Source organism: Blastomyces dermatitidis, assembly GCF_000003525.1.
Source record: "Blastomyces dermatitidis ER-3 genomic scaffold supercont1.2, whole genome shotgun sequence".
Taxonomy (NCBI): domain Eukaryota; kingdom Fungi; phylum Ascomycota; class Eurotiomycetes; order Onygenales; family Ajellomycetaceae; genus Blastomyces; species Blastomyces dermatitidis.
The window spans coordinates 609163-617381 of NW_025544775.1; the positions used below are offsets into that span (position 1 = coordinate 609163).

The following is an 8219-nucleotide window of genomic DNA, read 5'->3' on the forward strand; positions in this document are numbered from 1 at the left end:
GAGAAAGAGAATATATCACTTCTCAACTATATTGATGAAAATGACTGAAAATAGCCTGATCTTACATAAGATGAATTAGAGTCAGCTATCTTCTCAAGTTCAGTTAAAACTGCTGCAGAACCTGATTCAATTAATCACTTGATTATTTAAAATACATATTTCTACTTAAAGAATGAATATTTTGAGCTTTTTTTCAATCTCTTGAAAAATGAATATCATTCTGAATGCTGGAGAGAAGCCACTGAAGTGATTCTTATAAAATCTAATAAAAAAACTTTAATTTCTAAGTTATATAAAGTAATATCTCTATTAAACTGTCTAGAAAAGATTTTGAACAAGATAATAGCTACTTAACTATCTTTTATAAGCTCTATTAATAACTCTCTTTTATTCAGTGAATAAATGAGAGATAGAAAACAATATTCTGTAATTGACACTGTTCTCTCAGTTGTTCATGATATTTAAATAGCAAAGTATGAAGATCTGGTCACAACTCTAGTTTTTATTAATATAAAAGAAGCATTTGATCATGTTTCAAAGTCAAAGTTAATTCAGACTTTGAAGATGTAAAAACTGTCACTTTCTCTAATAAAATGAGTTAACTGTTTTATATCTAAAAGAATTATATAACTTTTCTTTGATGAAATGAAATAAGACAAGACTGAGATAAAAATAGAAGTACTGTAAGAATCTTCAATCTCACTCATTTTATTTACAATATACACTGTATATCTATTCAAAGATAGAAATATGAAAATAGTGTAATCTCTGAGTTATATAGATAATATTGATCTAGTCTACAGCTCAAAAATTATCAAAGAGAATTTAAAAGTGATTGAAAAAGCTGCAAAGAAAATTCTTGTCAGAGTAGATATCAATCAAATTTAATTTAATATGAATAAAACTGAGTTAATTCATTTCTTTTCTAGATTCAATGAGAAAGAACTATCTCTAACTCTTTTAAATAGAGAGATTAAACTCAGTTTAAATGTCAAATAATTAGAAGTATGATTAAACTTCAAGTTGAATTTTAAATATCATATTCAACAAAGAACTATCAAGACAGAAAGACTATTGAATAATATTATCAGACTATCAAATACAGAGAGAGATCTATTCTTTCAGACTATGAGACAGTTAGTTATATATATTCCCGGTGGCCGAATGGTTAATGCGGCCACCCGGTAGCGCCTTGGCGTGGGAAACCAGGGCGTGTGGGTTCGAAACCCGCAGGGGATACATTAAATCCGGAACTCAAGCACCTCAGGTTTCTAATAAATACAGAGGTGTACAAATCGCTCCAATAAAATTGCTCTATGTTCCTGGGCTGGGAAGTTATTATCGCATGTATTTAATTGTCACTTCTTTGTATTTTCTATGTTCTTGTTATCTTGACATGGTCTCAACATCTGTATTTTCTCCTGTATAATCAACACTTAGCCTGTATTTAACATCACGCAAGAACTCATCATAAGCTCCGCTTGTATATGAGTATAATGAAAGAATAATAATAATAATAATAATAATAATAATAATAACAGTTATATATAGTCTGTATTATCTCAGTAGCTGATTATAGAGTTCAAGTTTGATAAAATAATCAAGAAAATTTGACTGAACTCTTTCAAAGTCTGCAAAACAGAGCTTTGAGAAGAATTCTAAAAGTATTCAAATTATATTCTATTAAAGCAATGAAAATTGAAGCTTTAATTTCTTCTTCTACTATTAGATTTGAAAAGGCCTGTATAAACTATGCTCTGAGAGTTATAAAGATGAGCTTAAATTATATAATCAGAGAAAGAGTCTCTTTCTCATTTTCATCAGTTAACTCTGAAAATGAACTGAATTGAAATGAATTTCTTGATTGAAATGAAAATAATTCTTTAAAGAAAATGCCTTCTCAACTGTACAGACTATACTCACTGATTAAAAATCAATTTTCTTCTTTAAATGTTGAAAAAGTTGATCATGAGAAGTTATCTCTCTAAAGAGAAAAGCTTGAATCTCTTATAGACTTATAAATAAGTGAACTATCAAAAGAGAAAGAATATGAACAGTATTTGAAGAGAATTTCTACAATTAATATAACAGACTCTATTCTGATTTATTCAGATGACTTAAAAAATGAGAATTTGAATAGATTAGATACAGACATTGCTTATACTGAAAATAATATTAATTTTATCTCAGATTTCTGAAATTTAGGCTGTGAATCTGAAGTCTTTAATACTGAACTATTTGCAATAGTGAAAGCTTTCAAACTTATTGAAATAAAATCTCATAAAAGAGAAAATAATTTGAAAGAGGTATGAATATTCTCTGATAGTCAAGCTGCTTTAAAAAGACTTAGAAATAGTCAGATTTATAATAATCAAATGAATCTTGAACTGATCTTAAACTTCATTTTAAAAATTCAAAAGAGAAGAATATTAAAGCTGATAATTCATCTGCACTGTCTTTCTGCTTATATGAATATTCATGATAATGAATTGACTGATTCAACTGTAAAAGAAAATTCAAAATTAAGCAGATCTGTTCAAAGAATTGTGTTCTGATCTTTTATAAAGAGAAAAATAAAAGAATCTTGTTTAGATAAGTGAAATGAAAGCTGGCAGAAACAAAACTCAAGTGAAAATCTTGTTCAATTGAATATAAAAAGAAAATATTCTCATCTATAATACAGCTGAAATTAGAACATGACTATTTCAAATCTTATATACAAAGATTTGATGATAGATTTGATTCAATAGAATGCTCATTCTGTAATGCAAATGAGAATTCTGAGTAGACTGACCGTGTGACCGTGTCTGAGACCAGGACCAGATTTTTTGATAGTCTTATTACCAATTCGACTGATCTCATTACACGGTTTTAACATTAGATAGTAGTCTCATACTGTCTCAGTGAGACTTACTGTCTACTCTTGTCACATTTTCCAAATGAGATCATGATTTCCACTTCTCAATTTAAATTATTTTTATTGCTTTAAATGACTTTAAATCTCATTTGAGTGTTACCAAAAAGCGTTACTTTTTAAAAAATTAAAAATAGTCTAAAAAAAACCTTAAAATGTCTAAAAATAGTAACTTTATGCCAAGAATGGGACTAAATGGGATCAAATGGGACCACTTTCTCATTTTTTTCAAGTCATGGTCCCATTTTAAAATCTGATATATAGTCACTTTGCATGTTTTTTTAATAGCCAGTCCCAGCGGGATTCACGCCAAGAAATGTATGAGATCAGACCAAATGAGATCAAACATGAAATTCATGGTTTCAGCAGCCAGTCTAATTCTGAGTATATTATAATGCACTGTGTATTATACAATAGTATCAGAGTCAGATTGAAAGAGAAGTATAATCTAAATTAATTAAATATGAGATTCTTATTCTCAACTGAGACAGGAATTAAATACTTAATAGACTTTCTATCAGAAACTCAAGCAGCTATAAGAAAATAACTGAATTCAGAAATATCTGAATATGAAGAGAAGGAAATTGATCAGATATAGTCTGTTAAAACAGCTATATACTATCTTTCAATAATTTGTTTCATTACAGTCTCTTGTTATTTTACTTTACTTTTTTCTTTCTATTCTTTTCTATCTATCTATTTAATATGTCTATCTTTAAGACTGTGTTCTCTTTTATTTTGTCATGTCAAATGGTTCCAAAGTATCAGAAGATGTTAAAATACTGTAATTTATAAACAGTTTTTGTATTCTGAGCTGAAATTTTTCTGATTTTACATATCTGAAATTGATGAATGTATAATAGTTAACTGTATACATATAGGAAAAACTCTGAGAACTTTTAGTTCTCAGATAGATGTCATAGTCTCTGACTGCATACATCTATAATTGAAGAATAATAATAATAATAATAGTAATTCTTACTTAAAAGAATATGAAATTATGATAGAAAACAGCTCTGTTTTTAATTCTTTATAAGAATATTATGTAAAATTCAGAGAAAAACATCTTACTTTTTCAAGAGAAGTAAAAAACTATTTCTAAGATCTTTTTTTTTTTTTTTACATTAACGACTACACAAGAATGAGATAGAAACTGCTAAGATATACACTACTGTCTACCAGTCAACCGCTCCACCACGAACTCGCTCGATTTTTTGAATAAGAACCCGCCGATAGATCCATCGAAAAGCCCTCGATCATACGAGCATTTTGACCCCATCGCCGACCGCATACCCCGTGTGGTGGTGGAGTTATCCAGCCAAATGTGAACCAGACGTTGTTCAAAACTCCGGTGTGGGATTATCCCCTGTTCTCCCCTACCACACCACAACCCCGGGCCAAATTGTCATACAAATTGTAAGGTGAAAAGACCTAGCCATATGCACCAATCTTCTCAATTTTGGAAGATCCTCAATCTGTAATTGTGGAGATATCTGAGGAGCGACATTCATGAAAACCCTGTTCATCTTTGATATTCTAAAACATCAATGCCAAGTCTCACCCTCGTACTGCCCTTTCCAATCTGGCCCATCCTCAGCAGAAAAATACAAAAAGATACCTCAGTAATAATATCAAGCACATAATTAACAGACACTTCTGAAGTGCAATCTCTGTGAATACTCTGTCTGTCTTCAGTGTATCTAGACATAAACATCAAGTCTCACCCTTGTATCGCTCCTCTCAATCTGACTCATCTCTGACAGAATAATACAAAAAGACACCTTGACAACAGTACTTGATACATAATCAGTGAATAATAAGTTAACAGAACAAGTTAACAGCATGTCAACAACTATAAATTCAGTATATCTCAAGATCTGACTGAGTCTTTGATCTCTGCACAGTGAGATATATTAAATCTAGTTTTAATATCTCAATATTTAATAGATTCTGCAAGAGATTGAGAATAGCAACACTAGATTTCTATTGAATTTGAGAATTATCTCTATATTGATATAATCATTAACAAAGTCTTCTATTTTGAGATATAAATAATCAGTTTCTCTACATTCTGCTGACAATATTTATATTATTATATAGAAACAGACTTATATTCTCTATAATATCAAGACTCTGAAGAGAAAAAGTCTTGATAGAGAGTATATAGTAGTGTATATCTTAGCAGTTTCTATCTTATTCTTTTACAGTAGTTAATGCAATAAAAAAAAAAGATCTTAGAAATAGTTTTTTACTTCTCTTAAAAAAGTAAGATGTTTTTCTCTGAATTTTATACAATATTTTTATAAAGAATTAAAAACAGAGTTATTTTCTGTTATAATTTTATATTCTTTTAAGTAAGAATTACTTTTTCAGTGACTGAAGAGCTTTTATTAATACTTAATTCTCTTTTACACTCTTTATTGACTGATTTGAGTTGCACACTTATTATGTGAGAAGAATTGAATAATTTAGAATAAAATTGAATAGTTTTAATCAATTTCTCTGTAAAAAATTAACTTATTTTTTATCAGTTTTTCTCTTAAAAACTGTCATATTATCTGATTTATTATCAATTAATATCATACTTTTTCTCACTGTATTCTAAGAAAGAGTTTATAAAGATTTTATTAATTTATCTTAAAAATCAATTTTAGTTTATTAGATTCTCTTCAAAAATCTAATCTAGTTACTGAACTAGTGTGAAAAAAATCAGGTGTTTTATATATAAAAGTCTTTCATTCTTCTTTTGAAACAGTCGGACTAACTTTTCAATTGAAAATAGACTAATAAATTTCTCAACTGAAACAGTCTGATCAACTTTTCATTTGAAAATAAACTGATAAATCTCTCAATTGAAACAGTCTGATCAACTTTTCATTCAGTGAGTAAAATGAGTTCAAGAGTATACTCAGTTAATGTGAAAAAAGATGTTTTTCCAGATGCTGTTTCTGAGATTGAAATTCTAAAGAGAAGAAAGAAGAAAGAAATAGAGAAATAACAAGTTCTTGAAATACAGAAACTGAAAAAAGTAAGTAAAATTCTTGAAAAACATGATCTGAGTGAGAAGAATGAAGAAGTTCTGTTAATTCTTCATACTCAGACTAGACAACTATAAGAAGTGATCAAGTTCAAACTTGGAATTTCAAATGCAATTTAAAAAACATTGAAATCTTTCAGTATAGTCACTGACTCTTTTCTATCTTCTACTTTTTCATCTTCTTCTTCAAATCAAAAGAAAATATATACTCAAGTAGCAGAATATGCTGTCTTCAAACCTGCTAGTTCAAAATCTGCTTAAAATTCTGAGAAAACTGAGAAGAATATTACTCAGATCTCTGTTTATAGAAAGAAAAAAAAAAGAAATATAAAAAGAGAAGAACTTTCAAATCTTCAGAAATAGAAGACTTATTCTTAAAGTCTCAAATTAGAAGATCTTATAAAAAAACAAGCTAAACTCAAATCTTATTTTCAGAATTAGAAATGAAATTAATCAGCAGTTCTTTTCTCAGTTAATAACTGATATTGAAGTTCAAAAATCAGTTATAGCTTTAATTGAGTCATCTTTTTTTAAAAATTCTATTATTTTGATTATAATGTCTAAATTCAGTGCAGAATTCCTCATTCAGAATGAGAATCTCTGAAAATCAGCAATAAAATCTCTACTGAATACAATAATTCTATTTGAGAGAGATGAAAAGTGAGACAAATTCATTCTTTATAATATTTCAGTTGAAATTTTTGACTGTGAGAAAGAAATGCTACTTCTCAAAAATAAATGAGAAGAATACAATTCTATTTAAGTGAGAAAAGAGTCTGTATAACTTAATTCAATTGAGTTCAGACAGAGTAGAAGAAATGCCTCTATTCTAGTATATATAAAGATATTTGAATAATCAAGAATCTCTGAAGTAAGAGTAGCAGGTTTGAAAATGAGAGTTCATAAATACAAAGACTTAAGAATGAATCTCAAAGCTCAAACACAGTGTTCAAACTGTCAAAGATATAAACACTTTATAATCTCTTATTTCAAAGACTCAAAATGTGCATTCTATACTAGAGATCATAAAACTAGTGAGCATAAATATGAAACATGCTTAAAAACAGATAAAATATGTCAACATACTCTGCTTAAGTGCTTCAATTGCGAAGAAAAACATGCATCTAGCTCAAAAGAATATGTATTTACTTCAAGAACTCTGGACACTTTGCAATCTCATGTTTTAGAGACTCAAAATGTGCATTCTGTGCCAGAGATCACAAAACTAGTGAGCATAAATGTGAAACATGCTCAAAAAGAGGTGAAATTTGTCAACATACTCTGCTTAAGTGCTCTATTCGCAAAGAAAAACATGCATCTAGCTCAAAAGAATGTATGTTTGCTCCTAGAACTCAAAAGAACTGGAGAAAAGATGAAGCTCAAAGTTAATCTAGAACTGAAGAGAAGAGTCAAGTCAGTAGACTCACAACTGCAAGCTCAAAAAGAAGAAACTCTCAACTATCTAAGTCTTCAAACTTCAATTCTCCAGCTAAATGTAAACAGAATTTGAATTCTCAAACTCCTGTTAAGATTAGAGAATTGAGAAATGACTCTGATGTAGACTGACCGTGTGACCGTGTCTGGGACCAGGACCAGATTTTTTGATAGTCTCATTACCAATTCGACTGATCCCATTACACGGTTTTAACATTAGATAGTAGTCCCAGTGAGACTTACTGTCTACTCTTGTCACATTTTCCAAATGGAACCATGATTTCCACTTCTCAATTTAAATTATTTTTATTGCTTTAAATGACTTTAAATCTCATTTGAGCGTTACCAAAAAGCGTTACTTTTTAAAAAATTAAAAATAGTCTAAAAAAAACCTTAAAATGTCTAAAAATAGTAACTTTATGCCAAGAATGGGACTAAATGGGACCAAATGGGATCACTTTCTCATTTTTTTCAAGTCATGGTCCCATTTTAAAATCTGATATATAGTCACTTTGCATGTTTTTTTGATAGCCAGTCCCAGCGGGATTCACGCCAAGAAATGTATGGGACCAGACCAAATGGGATCAAATGTGAAATTCATGGTCCCAGCGGCCAGTCTACTCTGGTGATAAACTAGATATAATGCAAGCAGTTGAGATTCCTACTTTTCAGAACAGTTATAATCTACTATCTGATGATAGTGATTAGATTCTACTCTACTCTCTTTTAGTATGAATATACAATAAAAACAACAAAAAAAGTTTAAAAACTCTTCAAAAATCACATTTATTTAAAATAATGTGGATAGAAACTCAAATTGTATTTATTCTTGTC

The 8219-nt window shown here is 29.3% G+C and overlaps 1 pseudogene across 1 annotated transcript; it reads left to right on the forward strand.

Annotated features, from left to right (window-relative positions):
- The first annotated feature begins 1150 nt into the window (after positions 1-1150).
- Positions 1151-1239, forward strand: BDCG_16358 (annotated as a pseudogene). The gene has a single exon. The product of its transcript is annotated as a tRNA-OTHER (tRNA).
- The last annotated feature ends 6980 nt before the right edge of the window (positions 1240-8219 follow it).